The following is a 16325-nucleotide window of genomic DNA, read 5'->3' as shown; positions in this document are numbered from 1 at the left end:
CCATTTTACAGAAGTGTAAACTGAAGCAAGGGATTGTTACATCAGTTGCTTAAACAGCAAAGACTGTTTATAGTGCAGAGTTTGTGAGGTCAACCTAGGATTGCCTTGCCTAAAAAAGAAAGAAAGAAAGAAAGAAAGAAAGAAAGAAAGAAAGAAAGAAAGAAAGAAAGAAAGAAAGAAAGAAAGAAAGAAAGAAAATTGAAATTAAAAAACCATTAAAAACTAAATAAATAAAATATATTTCTTGAAGGAGGGTTTTAAAAAATTTGTTGTTGTGTTCTCAATTCTTGGTATGGTATCCGACATATAATTGGTGTTAACTAACTACAACTAATTCGCTCCTCCTCCAAGTCCTACTTGAGTAGAAATAAAGAAGAGTTAATACCATTCCCTTTCCAAAGAACTAAGGGGATAGCTACTCAATAGAAGATAATATTATTCATTATCTCTTATATAATCTTCTAAATTCTTTTTGGCCTAGAAACTTTAATTACCAATGGGCGAATGTTTCTCTAATTATTTGAACATAATTCTGATGTCACAGTCAAATCATTGCACTTGTAAATTTTAACAAGAATAACAACAAGCAAGTAAACAAATGAAATAATGCAAACATTCCTATTTAACAGACTTTCTTGGATAAAAAAGAAATATTTTTAGTAACTGATAATTTCACAGAACCCATTATATTCTATTCATTGCATTTATCCCTCCTCAAAAAGTATAAAACAAATGTTCATTTTTTATGAGTCAGAATTGCAACATGTATAAATAATTGGTTTTCAATGATGCATGCAAATAATATCAGAATTTGTTTTAAATGTAGAAGCAATTATGGAATATAATTACAGAGTATGCAGTTCCACACCCTCTTGCTCATTAATATATATGGACCCTCTAATGGATGTTCATTGTTTCTTGGGAATCAGATCTGGCAGGTCAGATCCAAAGATCATTTCCCCTGGTTGTCAAATAGATAATAGTCTCAAAAGCAAATCAATAACCATATCCAAATCAATTACAATGTTTAGAATAGCAAGGCCCACTCAAAATGCAAACCTCAATTTGATTAGTACTCAGAAAGAAATATTAATTATAAGGATATAAAATATGTTATAGAAACCTTACTTCTCATTCGACCTCTCCCTCCTCCCTTCTAGTGGGGAGTAGGCTAAAAGAGCATATTGGCTTTGGTTTTAGTGGTTGGGGATGGGTGAGAAAAGCTTTCTGTATTTATTTAACTTGTGTGTATGTTTGTGTGGACCTACTCATAACCATTCCTGGCATCGTGGCAAAATCCATACTGATTTCTCAATTTTGAAAATTTTGCAAACTTTGGCTTACTCACATTTTAATTCTAAACTGTAATTAAAGTTTGTGGCTTTGTGCCATTTTCTTCAGAGCATTCCCTTTGGGGTAACCTGCAAAGACAAGGGAATGAGTGAGTCCTTATAAACTTTGTTAAGCTAGCCAGATTGGCTTCAAATGTCAGCTTTAGAAGTGCAAGTGCATAGGCTCAAAAGCCTGCCATGTTTGTTATATTATCTACTGCTATGAGGATTCTTTTCCTACCCCTAACCTCATGTAATACATAAGCCGATCCTGAAATCTGTATGAGTTAGTCAGGTGGAGAAAGACAAGGAAGAGGAAGGTGTTCCAGAGAGTGTGAACGACTGTGCAAATGCCCAAAGGCCAGAGAGAGATGGCACACTCAAGGAGCTGAGTGTAGGTTGGAAACTATGGAGCATTGTTGTGTGTGAGATGAGGCTGGAACAACAGGCCAAGGTGAGATCATGGAAAGTTGGGCATAACATACACTACCATATCCATACCCATTGCGATATTTAAAGTCACAAGACCCACTCAAAAGTCAAACCCAATTGGATCAGTACTCAGAAAGAAATGTTAATTATAAGGATCTAAAATATACTATGCAAAGCTTACCTGTTTACATTTGACCCTCCCCCTTCTATTTTAGTGGGTAGAATAAACTAAAGGAGCATATTGGCTTTGGTTTAAATATATTCTGAAGGCTAAGTCTATTTGTTGAAATTTCGCAAATGTAGGAGCAACATAGTTAGATTTCGATTTAGAAAAGACAAAAATCATTCTAAAAAATTGATAGTGGAGAGTACGAGAGAGAGAGAGAGAGAGAGAGAGAGAGAGAGAGAGAGAGAGAGAGAGTGAGAGATGGATCTTTAAGATGTAGAATTAAGTCTTTGATGACTGGATGTGGGAGGTGACTTAAAGATGACAGATCAGTTAACTTAGAGGATGATAGTGTCATAGAACAAAATAGGTATTATTAAATATTATAGTTAATTAGAGAACAAATATGGGAGAGGGGATGGAGACTTGAGAAAATAAGATAATGTAGCTTTATAGAGATTTTCTTATAGCATGCAGACCTCTAATGTGCACAGCTGAAAGAGGAAAAACAACATCATCAAAAACAGCATAGGGATGTCCACCTCCCCCACTTAACCTCTGAGAATCTGATTAAATTGGTTAGACTAGGCTAAGCCTTGTTTTCGGGGTTTTGTTTGTTTATTTGTTTGTTTCATTTTGTTTGTGATGAAAGAAAATATAAAATCTACTCTCTTAGATTTTTTGATATACAGTACAGTATTGTTAACTATATGCATATTGTCATACAAGCAGATTTCTAGAACTTTTTCGTCTTGCATGATTGAAACTATATTCATTGAACAGCAACTACCCATTTCTCTGCCCGCCCCCTACCCCGAGTTCCTGGTAACCATAGTTCTACTTTCACCTTTTATTAGTTTGACTACTTCTAGATACCTCATAGTGGAATGCAGTGTTTGTCCTGTGATTGGCTTATTTTACTTAGCATAATGTCCTCAAGTGTTATTTATATTATAGCATAAGACAGGCTCTCCTTTGTTAAGGCTGAATAACGTTCCATTGTAGGTATACACCACATTTTCTGTATCCATTTGTTAATGAAAATTTAAGTTGTTTCCATATCTTAGCCATTGTGAACAATGCTACACTGACCATTAGGGTGAAGATATTCCTTTGAAATCTCGATTTCTTTTGGATAGATACCCAAAAGTGAGATTGTTGTATTATACAGTAGTTCTATTTTAAAATTTTTAAGAAACATCCTTACTGTTTTCCACAGTGGCTGCACTGTTTTACATTCCCACTAACAGTGCTCAAGGTTCCAATTTCTTTACATCCTAGCCAATACTTGTTATTTTCTGTTTTGTTTTGTTTTGTTTTGTTTTTATAATGCCCAGCCTAATAGGTGTGAGGTAATAGCTCCTTATGGTTTTGATTTGCCTTTCCCTGATTAGAGTTGCTGAGCACCTCCTCACATACCTGCTGGCCATTTATTTTGGAGAAATGTTTATTCAAGACCTTTGTGAATTACTTGGGCTTTTTTGCTATTGAGTTGTAAGAGTCCTTACATATTTTGGATATTAACCTCTTATATGATTTGCAGATGTTTTCCCCTGTCCTGTTGGTTACCTTTTCATCTTGTTGATTTTTTTCTTTGCTTTACAGAAGATTTTTAGTTTCATGTAGTCTCACTTGTTTATTATGCTTTTGTTAGCCATCATACTTTTAGTGTTATAGCCAAGATATTATAGACATTAGGTGTTTTATAAAGCACTTCAAAATGACTTTAATATATAGCCAGGAGAACCACTGGTCTAAATTATACCTTGCTATCACATAAAGCCAATGGTTTTATCTGGGCATGAAAGTTCTCTCAGTTGAATTGACAAGCAGCTAACCACACTTATTGCCCACTTGGCATGGGGACTTCTAAAGAGAGGGGTGTATCTAAATTTCTGAATTGAGTAAGATTAAAGTAGGAAAAAAGTGTAGTTTGAAAGAGCACATTCAAAATTGTTGTCCAATTTTATTTCTGAATAATACATTTTTTTTCATAATTTAAACTAGAAAAAGTCAAACTCAACTAATTTTTTTTTTTTCAGTCCTGAGATATTCAGTGATTCTAATGGGTATGGGGTGTGCATGTGGGTGTGTATTATGTGTATACGAAATTAAAATGTTAGGAGATGGCATCTACTAAGGGTGTTTTAAAGTTTAGGAAACCAGGTATAGAGTTAGTCCTTGATTCGGTAGGTGTATTAATTCATTTATGATATTTTTATTAACTGCAGTGCCTAGGTGACAGTGACTTTGCTGGGCCTCTAGTTATATTGTTTCCAATCTACTAGGCCTGTGAGGTAGGTTTTGTAATACCCATTTTACAGAGGAAAGTGTGGCAAAGAATACACATTGGAGTCGCATAGTTAAGAAGCAGCTAGAATGTCAATTCCATAAGGACAGGGATCTCTGTCCTGTCCACTGCTGTATCCCCAGTTTCAGGACAAGCAATGAACATGTTGTAAGCACCCCAAATATATTTGTGGAAGAGTCTAAACTGATGATTAGATGCGGTTCTGTCACGCATGTCTGGAAGTGCTGTTTTTCCTTCATACTAGAGACTCCCAGCCCTTCCTCTCCCTTGCCAGCTTTGTCTTCCCCCTCTTACACCAGAGGAAGCCGCGTTCCCCATCCCCTCACCCCCCTTCCTGGCGGCTTCACGCGGCTGCATCTTATCCTGCCTGGCTATGAGGGCTGCATCTGACTGGGTCCTTGTGGGGAGGACATTTATTCATCCAGGAAATATTCATTTGCATTCTAAAATCTGGTTGACCTGGAAGGTTAGATGGGTACAATTACTAGTCTGTGTTTCCACAGGCCAAGAATCTTAATATGTCAAATTCAACGGTATTTAACAGAATATTATGTCACAGTAGTAATAGAGTGGCAATCATCAAAGTGTTTAAAGTGAAAATACAGAATGTCCTATATTGACAAGACCATTTTAACTTTATCCCTTAATTGAAATTATTTTCACTTGTATTCTAACAATCTTTGTACTATTAAATGGCACTCTAAAATTTGCCTGATAAAATAAAAAACACTGACTTGTTTCTACAGCTTAAATGTGAAAGCTTCAAGGGGCGGAGGAGAAGAAATGGAATACACAATGTTTTCTATAATTTTTATTTTATCATTTTAGAGCACTCAGATGAGGATGTGGGAAATCTTCATGTCACTCTCTTAATAAAGCCACAGTGAGCACTTAAAGCTGCTTCCATTTCCCACACACAAACTTTCTAATTATAAAAGGACCTTTTCAGACTTATTCAGGGCATATAATCTTATTTGCAGCTCCTAATTGGAGGGCTGTGTTTGTTGAAAAGAACAGAAGTCTTCAGTCATTTAGAATAAAGCTGGCTCATCAACCCCTGTGAGAAGAAAAGAACTATTTATTTTATCGGTTAATCCCAAATACAAACACAGTAAAGCTGTCTTTTCTAATAGTGACCTATTTCATGTTAAATTGGGATAAAGCTAGCTTTGCTCAATAGGACTATTGTGGTAAAAAAAAAAAAAAAGTCAATCTTATTAGGATGCCCATTGAATACCTTCCAATAACATCTTTTAAAATGCTGAACCCAAATCCCAGTTGCATTCTTTATGTTGTCTGACACAAAATGCAAATCTGGAAGGGAAATAACCTCAACTAGTGAGCCCCATCTAGTGACAGGGAAGTAAGTTGCTACTCAAAAACCTGGTCTATAATTATCCCCTATCTTTAGCCTGATATTTTAATTCATCTATTTGTGCATAAGCCCTTGTGCATAAGCCCTTATGTTCTGTTGATTTATGGGGGGAGGGGGGGTTGCCTATACTTTTATTTCTAAGTTAGATAACTTTTTATGCCAAGCAATTTTTTTCTTGATACTTTAAATTTCAGTCTTTAAAAAATTAACATTGTTTAAAATTAACTAGAATTCACCATTTATAATGGAATTTCAAAATGTGGGAAGCCATATCTCTTGAACAACATTACATAGCATTTCTGGATTAAACTGTTTGATGTAAATAATATTATTCATTTATCATCTTTACATTATCAAAAGACTCCAAATGTTCTTTACTCATAAGAACTTTAGAGCAGTTGCCAATCTTTTTGGCACCAGGGACTGGTGCTCCTATGAGAATCTAATGCCTGATGATCTGAGGTGGAGCTGAGGTGGTGATGCTAGAGCTGGGGAGCGGCTGCAAATACAGAAGAAGCTTTACTCACTGGCCTGCCGCTCACTTCCTGCTGTGTGGCCATGTTGGTTAGCTCTATGGTCATTGTAATTAGAGAGCATGAGACCTGTGCAGATCAGCACAAGCTTTATGGGTCGAACAGAATTTTTGTGGGTCTAATGATTTGTACTGTTGGCTTACATTCTATTTGGGGTTGTAAACTTCTGAAGAAAATAGAATGATAGAGTTAGAAAGGAGATGGCATAATTTAGTTTCCTGATTTCATTGGGAAAAAAAACCCTAATGCCCTTTTCTCAGAGCTCTTTACACATTTGAGATTATTTAAGAATATTAAACGATTGGTGAATATTTGCCTTTGCTTTTGAACTGTAAAGCTTATGAGGATAGGAGCCACGTCTGTTTGGTCCACGCTATACCCTCAGCCATGGTTCAGTGTCCGGCACATTGTCTACATGTGGTAATTGCTGACAAGCTCAAAGATGCCACATAGCAAGGATTATGGGAGCATGGACTCTGCAGGGAGGGAAAGCTGGGTGCAAATATGACTTCTTTGGTTTACTTCCTGTGTAGCCTTGGGCAAGTTATTTAGCCTCTCTGATCCTCAGTTTCTTATCCTTAAAACAGTACTAATAATGACGACATATTTCATAAGGTTGTTTCAGAGTTTAATGAGCTAATTCATGTAAAGTTTCTGAAACAATATAACTCTGTTAATTTATCCAAATGACTAAGAGACAAAGCCAACTAGAGGGAGTTCGGGAACTAGAATCTTACCTAGCTATTGCTTTTTATTTTCATCCCTTCAATTCCTTCAACCTTTCAAACCACTTTCCAAAACCACTAAATCTAATTAGACAAAATAGTGGCACAAAATGAAGTGTTGGGTGATTCACTTAGAGGTGCTGCAAGCAGTCTGTCAAAGTATTAGTAGCAAGTTTCAGGAACTCATTTGAATGATGGTAAAGGGCTTATTGTTCCTAATATCCTCCCAGTAGCTAAAACATAGAACTGAACAGAGTATTTCATATTTTGCTCTAATGGGTGGTCCTTAAGGGTTTGACTATCAAATGCAGGCATGGCTGAATTATGAAAATGACATATTTAAAAATAGCTCTGAGACTCACTCCTAAATAACTTTCAGCAGGTGAACTAATATTAGCCTCCTGGAAGATGAGATATCAAGATAATTAGCTCCCTGCCACATGGACTATCTATTTTTCAAATCTCATTCTCCTTTCTTCCCTATGTCTCTTAGTTGACACAACTTATTATAACTTTATGTCTAAGTTCTTCAATTTCTTTTCAGTGCACTCATAAACCATCTCCTTTTCATGATTTATCATGTCTAACACTCAATTCACACTATCAACTTTGATGTTATATTTTAAAATTCAGTTTGTATCCAAATATCATAGAAAACAAAGAGCAAGTTATACAGGTAAACCAGATACAGAGTATTGCCTATGATAGATAACCTATTCTCCTGTCTCTCCTTGTGCCACAAAGGATGTGAAATCACATTTTCCCATTTCATTTCATGATGAGAGGTCTGTGAATTTCTTTTTTCATTATCTAATGTTGGAGTCTGTGAGCTTTTCTGTTTTATTATTCTGTATGACTTGGCCTTGGCCTTATGCAACTAGGGAATAACTCTTTTGTATCATAAATGCAGCCAATGGAAAGCTAGACTAAAAAAGATAAGATGGAATAACAGGAACCGTGCAATTACAGAAATTTCTGGCTGGAAGAACTTTGAAAGGCTGTCTGTCTACCTCCTTGCATTTTAGCCCTGCTCCACACCAATCCTGCGGGTAGTCATGGCCCCTATTTCAAAAGAATCCATAGGGTACCATGCCTCTGTCCTTCATTAAAGAAAGTTCTTCATTTATAAATCTTGATACCTTTCCCCCCTCTGGTTCAGATGCTTTCCCCCTTCTTCTTTTTGAAAGAAGGATTGGTTAATTTCATATAGATGTCCCCCAGGAAGAAAGGCAAGATGGCATCACCTCCCAGCTCCTTTCCCTGCTATTACCTTGGAATTTGCTCTACAGCTTCCTTGAGTAGTGCCACAATCTGATTAATTGTGGAAATTTCAGGATTTCCTGAAAATAGTCTTGAACTGAACCAGTGTTTGAGGTAGAATAAAAAAGGACAAGGAAGTTTTTCTTTATTTTTTTCTTTTCGTTGCCAGCATCATCATACCATCCTTTAGGTTCCGACTTCTTCCTCACCCCAGCCCCACCGTCACAGTCCAGGAAAGGCAGGACGAAATCAAAGGCCCTCTCCAATGGCCCTTAGCTTGATGCTTGGTTCCATTCCAAATCCAGCTTTTCTCAAGTCTCCAAGAAAGGGCCCATGTCCTATGGGTTATCTAAGATGTATTCAAATTCAGGAATCAGTACCTTGGAGGGCCAAAACTTTCAAAACTTTCAGAGAATATATCCTATCTACCCGCAATATGGCATAGAGGTCCTTAATTTTATTTTTTTTAATGCTGATCATGACTTAATAATGACTTGCTGAACTATTTTCAGGGCGTGCATTCATCTTAGTTTTTGTAACCCAGTGATCAGTCTGTTGGACTTTAAGCAGTCTGACAACATATGTAATGAAAAGAGCAGGACTTTGGGGGTCAGGCTGACCTTGGTCTGATGCTCCACTATCTCATTTACTGTGGAGTGACTTTTGTCAAGGTGTTTAACCTCTAAGCTTCAGGTATTTAATGTGTAAAATAGAGCTAATACTAACTTCGTGGTTTGATACGAAGATTACAGAGAGAGAAAACGTATGTAAAGCACCCAGAAGAATGCCTGGTATACTCTAATTGCTTCAAATACAACAGGAGAACAATATAGTAGCTTGACATTTACTGACTTCATCAGTCAAACTGAGCTGACTTAATAGCAATACTCAGTGCAACTGCTAATAGCAGAACAAGTGACTGTAATTAGGTCTCTATTCTGTACTTGCTATGTGCCCAGTATTGTGCTAGGTACTGAGGACAAAAAGTCAGTAAGACTCATGGTCCCTGGTCTCATGGAGCTTACAACATAGAAGCAGCAGCAGCTGCTGGCACATGTGAGGCCCTTTCAAGAATATCTAAGCCCAGAATCCTATCAGGATTAGATTAAGATTTTAGAGGACCTAAGCACTAAGAAGATTATAGTGCTGCCACCTTTGCATATAATTAAAAATAAAAACAGTACTAAATCATAATTAAGTGTAAAGAAACAGAACAGTGTTCTGATATTTTTCTCACTGTGAGGACAGTCTTAGTGCTTCTTTTGAAATAGCAATTTTCAAATTCTTTTCAAAGATGTTTTTTGAGTGTCTTCATTTTGTAGGCAACCAGTCTGCTTATAGGGTAACATGGCCCTGTCCCCACAGCACCACCCTGAAGCCTTTGCTAATGCTCAGTGAACACGTCAGGCCAAGAGCAGAAAAATCAGGGGTCTCAATATTTTCCGAACTACTTGATGAACCCCACAAAGAATAAAAAAGAAAGTGACTGCATATTTATGAGGTAAGATCAAATCACCTTTTAAAAAAATAAATTGATATTAATTTAAAACATATGGAATGTTTTTTTTCTGTCATGGACTTTTTAAAAATGGGACAAAGAAAGGTTATATTTAGATTAGCAAGTTGTAGAGTCAGTTATATATCGTGTCCTAAGGATGACCTTACTATAGAATTGCCCCTTCTGATTCTACTACAAGAGAGAAAAATTTCCAGGAACAAGAGTGACATGAGACATTCACCAAGATGCAAAGCCACTTGTTCTTCTTAGTTCTTTTCTTTCTTTAAATGTCCTCCAAGAAGGACACAGTCCCCCTCTAGGGCAGGGTTAGCAATACCTGGTGAGGCTTATCCAGAGAGTTAGCTAACATTACATTTGAAGACACTCATCTTTATACCACAAATCAATGAGGTAGGTACCAGGAAAGGCCCGGAAACTCTGATAGGGAACTTTTCCAAGCATGGATGAAAACAATTTACACAGCCACTGTAAATAGTTAATAAAATCCATTTTACAGTCCATCTACTTAGATTTTCATTACATCCTGTTCTGTTTCAAACATGCATTTTTCTTTTGGATTGTTAGGCAATAAAGAGTCAAGCCATTTATCAAGCAGTGTCTTAATATTCCTTTAAAATGTTTTACCATTTTCAGGAAATACTGTGGCTTCTATAATTAATCTCCCAGTAGAAGCTGTTTTCCAGTGCAACGGAAAGAAAAGACTTTTCTTCACGGGAGTTTTTTGGTTCTTGTGAGTGAAAAACGTTCAGAAACAGATGCTGGTGGTATTATCACATATTACAAACTGTTCACTTCAGATAAAGAGTGGGAAAAAAAGACAATAGCGTACAGTCTCACTCTTGCAAAACTGTCCTGTGACAAAGCTGTTGTTAAATGGGCCCTACAAACAACTCAGTGTTGTGCTAAAATTAGAGGAATTCTTCAGTGCACATCTGGGTTTCCACAATTCTCACCTGAATGAAAAACAGGAACACTTGTGACATGAAGGGTTCTCACCCCCCAACCTGCTGCCCCCGACCCCCTTGCCATTAGTAATACCAGCTACCACTTGGCACTTTCCATGTTTCAGGCATTACTCTCAACATTTTACACATATGAACTCATTTAATCCTCACAACAACTCTCCTAGTTTTCATATGAGGAAGTTGATGTGGTTGGAGGACTTTCCAAAGGCAGACTTTCCAAGAGGTGAGTCCAGGAGCCAAATCCGGCAGTCCTTCTCTCAGACTCTGTGCTCTGGGCCAGCGGAACATACCATGTTTAATTCTTGCTATCTCATTTGTGCAGGCACATGGGAGGGTCTTTCAGTCACCCCATCGTACAGAAGAGGAAATGAAGGCACATGGATATTAAATGGCCTCCCAAAAGTCACATACAAGATTGTCAGGAGCTCAGGTTTCTTGACTTTTAAGCCAATTTTTCTTACTTTCCAGCTTTGTATCCTCGTCTTCTTCCTCTTCATAAATACACACACACACACACACACACACACACACACACACACACACACACACCAAAAAACTCACAAAAATCACCAAACCTGTTGCTTTACTTTCTTCTATGACTTGTCCTCCTGGGTCATAGGAAAGGACACAAGGCTTGGTTGGCCTGTAATACTGAGCAGAGCAAACTCCACTCCAGGCCTAGATTCTGCCCAAAGCAGCCTGAACTTCATTTCTTGAAGGCAAATCTGTGGTTTGATTGGCATCTTACTTGAATTGCAGGTTTTGCAATGGTTTAATCTCATCTTCAGATTAATAGTAAATATTAGCTAGTTCTCCTATCTTTAGGGTGTATGCAAGGAAATCAAGCAAACACTTTGAATAATAAATCTGGATGATCTCCAAAATGTTTTGGTTTCCTCCAAGAAATTGATGGGATAATAGTATTTACCTCTCTAGTGTCAAGGTTACATTTCTTTTTGTTTCATTTTGATTTTTAAACAGAGTTATATTGAGGGCTCAGGTGGCTTTTCTTGGCCAATCTGACCCCCGGATTGACCTCAGTCTGAAGATATTTAGGCATCATTTCATCTGTATGACAATCTGAGGCACTTACTGGAGTATTTTCTTCCTGTATAAGGGGAAAGCTTGGTTGTGATGAAACCACAGGCAAGGCAGCACATAGGTAGGACTCAGTCCCTAATAGTGTCACTTGATCAGGCAGACAATCATCTTCATGCAAGAAAAACCTTTAGTCATGTGAATGTCTATCTGTATTCAGCAGAATACAGGAAATAGAAAGGGATGGCTCAAGCCAAATGGGTATTTAAGAGAGTTTAATAAAGGGGTCATTTATAAAGATGAGGGCAGGGTTTAGGGAGACACACAGAGATGGTCCAGTACCCCAGGGCTAGCACCAGCCTGGGCTTAGAGAGAATAGTTAAGGGAACCAGAGAGAGAGAGCTGCATGGAGAGAACCACATGACAGGAGCTGTGGCTTCTTAGAGGAACACAGAAACTCACAGTGAACTCACACGGCAAGAAATAGGAGAATAAACACTCCAGCCACAACTCCTGATGAACAAACTCAATCCTAGAGCAAGGAAGCCTATGGATGCAGGCCACAGGAGACACCCTTCCAGGCCCCTAAGCAGGGAGAAGGGGCAGAAAAAAGATACCCAGCTCACTATCTCATTAAGTTTCTGAGGTACAATAACATCAGCATGCCCTTCTGCTGTGACAGTAGTTTAATAAAGAAGTAATTAGGGAAAAAAATACCCTCCATATACATGGAATTAAGTGGCTAATTTTATGCCTACGGCAGAAATCAGTGCCGTAAATTCCTCATTGTATTTTATGAGTCAGAACTGGATGCACCCAAGGGTCTCAGGAATATGAATCTCGAAACAAGCCTTCTGATAATGAGCAAAGAAGAGCCAGTGGAAATTCACTCCTGCCAGGATGATGGAAACAGTCAAAATTAACCAGGAACATAGGTTTAAGGAAGAGGATCATGGGGGTTTCAGGTTACAGACATAAAATCTCTGGAAGTACTCATTGTAGAGAGGCCCATATTTTAATAGAATAAATAAAGCTTGGTTTTGTTTTGTCCTATATTGTTTTGTCTGGTTTCCTTCAGCAGTTAGGCAAAAAGTCAACCAAAAGGAGAGATGGAGAAATCAGAAGAGGTGTCCTGGGGCGCTTTGGAAATGTCAAGGATGCCCAAAGTCAATTAGGACATAAGAGAGCATAGTGAACCTAGTTCCCAATCACGTGGTTAGAACTCCTCTTATCCAAGATGGAGGGCCATTTGGTGCTTGGATAAGAGCATGATGTGGTGTTAGAAGCAAAGACTTTGGAGTTCAGTTATTAGCTAGGTCACCTTGAGCAAGTTAGGTAGCCTCAGTTTCCTGCTCGATGAAATGGGGACAATGCTTACCTCTCCCAGGGTGGTTTTGTAAATTAAATCAGATTAAAACAGTATCTAGCATAAAACTGGTGTTCCATAAATAATATATATGTGTCTGCAAGCATACTCATATGTAGATGCATATACTATATGCTATATACATTTATGTAGAATTAGAACCATCTGTTCTAAATGAGGGTTGGGAATTGTCACAGTTGGTCACAGGGGCCTCTGATCTTGAGAATGCAGAGTGTGACAAGAGGCTCCTTCTTTCTCTCTCTATCCACCCCTTTCAAAAAATGTATACTTAAGTTAGCCTTCTCTTTCCAACTGTGTCCCCAGTTCTTCCTGACCCTGTATCTTGGCATACATCTACCCATATATACACATTAGAGATTTTTTTCTTTAGAACATTCTGATTGAATAATTAATATACACTTATTAATTAATTATTTAATTTTCAGAATTTAGGATACTATAACAAAGTCTTGGATGCTTCATTTCTCTTCTACCCTCTTTTCTCATCTCACAAATTGCTTTATTGTGAAAGTGACATTATTTTCCAAAGGTCTGATGTGATTTGGGAGCAAAGATCAGACAATTTTGTTTGTTACACTTTAATTTGATCAGAATGGAACTAAAGATATCAATTTAGAGGATATTTTTGTTTCACTTATTACTGACTAGAGAATGCACCTTAGCCTGTTCATGAATGTTGGTTGGTTTTAAAATGTTATATGTTTTTAATATTTTTACGGGATTTTAAAATGTGTTGCCTTAAATGATTAAAGCAAATACAAAAGATTCAACAATACTGACAGCTCCTTAGAAATTTCATTCATGGGCTCATGTCCTTGAAAGGTATTGACCCCCACAAACAGCTAATAATATAAAAGTTGACAGGACAGTTTAACCTTATAATTATATTCTGTGCATCATGCATTTGACCTTCTAGAGACAACTTGATGAGTTTCTGCCATATTAATTACTCCATGCTGTTTTCTCGTGATCCTTTAACAATTCAAACCTAGTGGATAAATGCATGAAACTTTCTGGGCTCCAGGAAGGCGCCAGAATGGCAATTTAAAAGCACCTAACAGAATTTTCCACCTCTAGGCTCATTTTCTTTCCCTAAATGGTGAACAAAGGTCTCCAGAGTAGTCTTGTATTTATTGTTCTCTGTTACTTCTTGCAAATTTTTAACACTTTCTTTCTAAAATATCTTTGAAATCGGCAGGCCTTATCCAGAATACCTTCCTTTGACTTATTTGTTTTTCGTAATCAATACAATGATTACTAGGTAATAGCATCTTTGACACCTGCAACTCCTTACCTTTGTCTTGAGAATCATTAATGAGATCTAATGTACAAAGTTTCATTTAATTTTTCTCTCCTAACTATTTTTCATCTGGGTTTGAGCTTTGTCTTCCTAATGAATTAGATAATAGTCATGATTACTGAAAGATCTTCTCTTCTCCCCATTTGTTAGATTACATGAAGTTCAGGCTTTCTCTCCTCCTCTCCTTCATATGGAGCAGGAAGTCATTTGTGTGGGTCATTTTCATCTCCTTGCACTCAGGCTCCTATATGAAACATTTTCAGCTGCTTCAGAATTAGACCTGAACATGTCCTTCTAATGTCTACATGGGAAAGCTGCTTACAGCTCAGCCCATTCTCATGCACCATGTGAGGGTATTATTAACAGAAAGTTCCATGTACCAAAGCTGGATTCAAGAATCCAACTTTTTCCTGCTCTGTCTTTTGCCATATTTTCTCTCAAGCCATATTTTCTTTAATGGGAAATTATGATTTGATGATGGTCAAATAATTTGGATGGAGTCTCCATTTATGCATGTATGCTTTGGGCCAGGCATGGTGTAAAGCAAATCACAACTAATCCACACATCAATTCTCTGAGGGAAGTACTAGGATGAGAAACAGCTCAGAGGGTTTAAATAATTCATTGATTCAAGTTTAAATAGTTTACCTAAGTTAGGACTAGTGGACCTGAAATTAATATACATCTTTGCCTGACAGCAGAGTGTGTACTTAAACCACTACACTATAGCAAAAATCTTACAAACTTAATCAAGGCACCTGACTTTTGGGTGCCTATCCTGGGTACATCGGTAAGTAGTGACTGAGAACTCAAGAGTCACAAGCCAGACTGCCTAGATTTGAACTTTGTCTCACTTACTAACTGTGTGACATTTTGGACAAGTTATTTTACCTTTCAGCAACTTGGTTTCCTCATCTATAAAATGGGGTTACAAATATTAAGAACACAAAATTTCATGGGCCACAAAGAGGATTAGAGTGATGCAAAACACTTAGGTCAGGCCTGATGCATAGTAGGTGCTCTTTAAAAACAACAGTAATAAAAACAGCTCAATAAGTGTTAGCAAACGTTGTTATTATTGGTATGTGCCAAAAAAAAAAAAAAAAAAAAAAAAAAAGAAAGAGCTGATGAGATTGACTGTGTCTACTCTAAGTGATAGATGTAAGGATAGTCTTTGAGCCCTTGAAACTATGAGATTCTTTGGTTGTGTATTGTTGAAAAATCATCTTATTCTTCAGACTAAAACATAATGGTAGAAGAGGGCTTGGGCAAGCCTGTTTGGAGGTAGAGACCTTATGTGCTATCTAAACAGCAGGAGTGATATATCTTTATCCTTTTATCCTTTGCAAAAAGTGTGTGGTTATGTGGATAAGATCAGTAGACGGAATTAAGAAATTTGGCTTCTATCAACCTGTGCTTTAGGCTTGTTATCCAAAGTTGAGTAATTAACATACTCAAAGTAATTATCTAAAGTAATTAACATATCTAAAACTCAAGCTGTTATTCTTCCTATGAAGAGGATACCATATCCATGCAACTTAATTTCAGAGAAAGATTAGAAAGCAGAGAACAAAGTGAAAAATTAAGTGGACAATAATTGCTTTGTATTACCAGATGGACTCTCCTTTAGGTAGCAGAAAATGGATCAGACCAAGTCATTTAGGTAGTTACTAGGGGATGATTAAATGGCTATCTAGCAATCAGTAGGATGCTTACTATGGGCAAGGAGTTGTGCATTACATCACACAAAGGTGCATGAAAAATAAAGTCCTGCCTTAAAGGGGATGTGATTTACTTAAGGAGTAAGATATAAAGAGATAACTGATAACAGAGGAATTTAGGTACTGGTGAGGAGTAAACTAAAAGACTAGAAGGGCAAACTTTCCCATTGTAAACACCAGCTGCATCATTTAGTTATTGCAGCTTTTATATTAATAACTTGGTTGTACTAATTTGTACTCAGTCTTCACCAGCATATAAACA

The sequence above is a fragment of the Rousettus aegyptiacus genome, unplaced genomic scaffold (assembly GCF_014176215.1).
Source record: "Rousettus aegyptiacus isolate mRouAeg1 unplaced genomic scaffold, mRouAeg1.p scaffold_m13_p_10, whole genome shotgun sequence".
NCBI lineage: Eukaryota > Metazoa > Chordata > Mammalia > Chiroptera > Pteropodidae > Rousettus > Rousettus aegyptiacus.
This window is presented reverse-complemented; position numbering follows the sequence as displayed.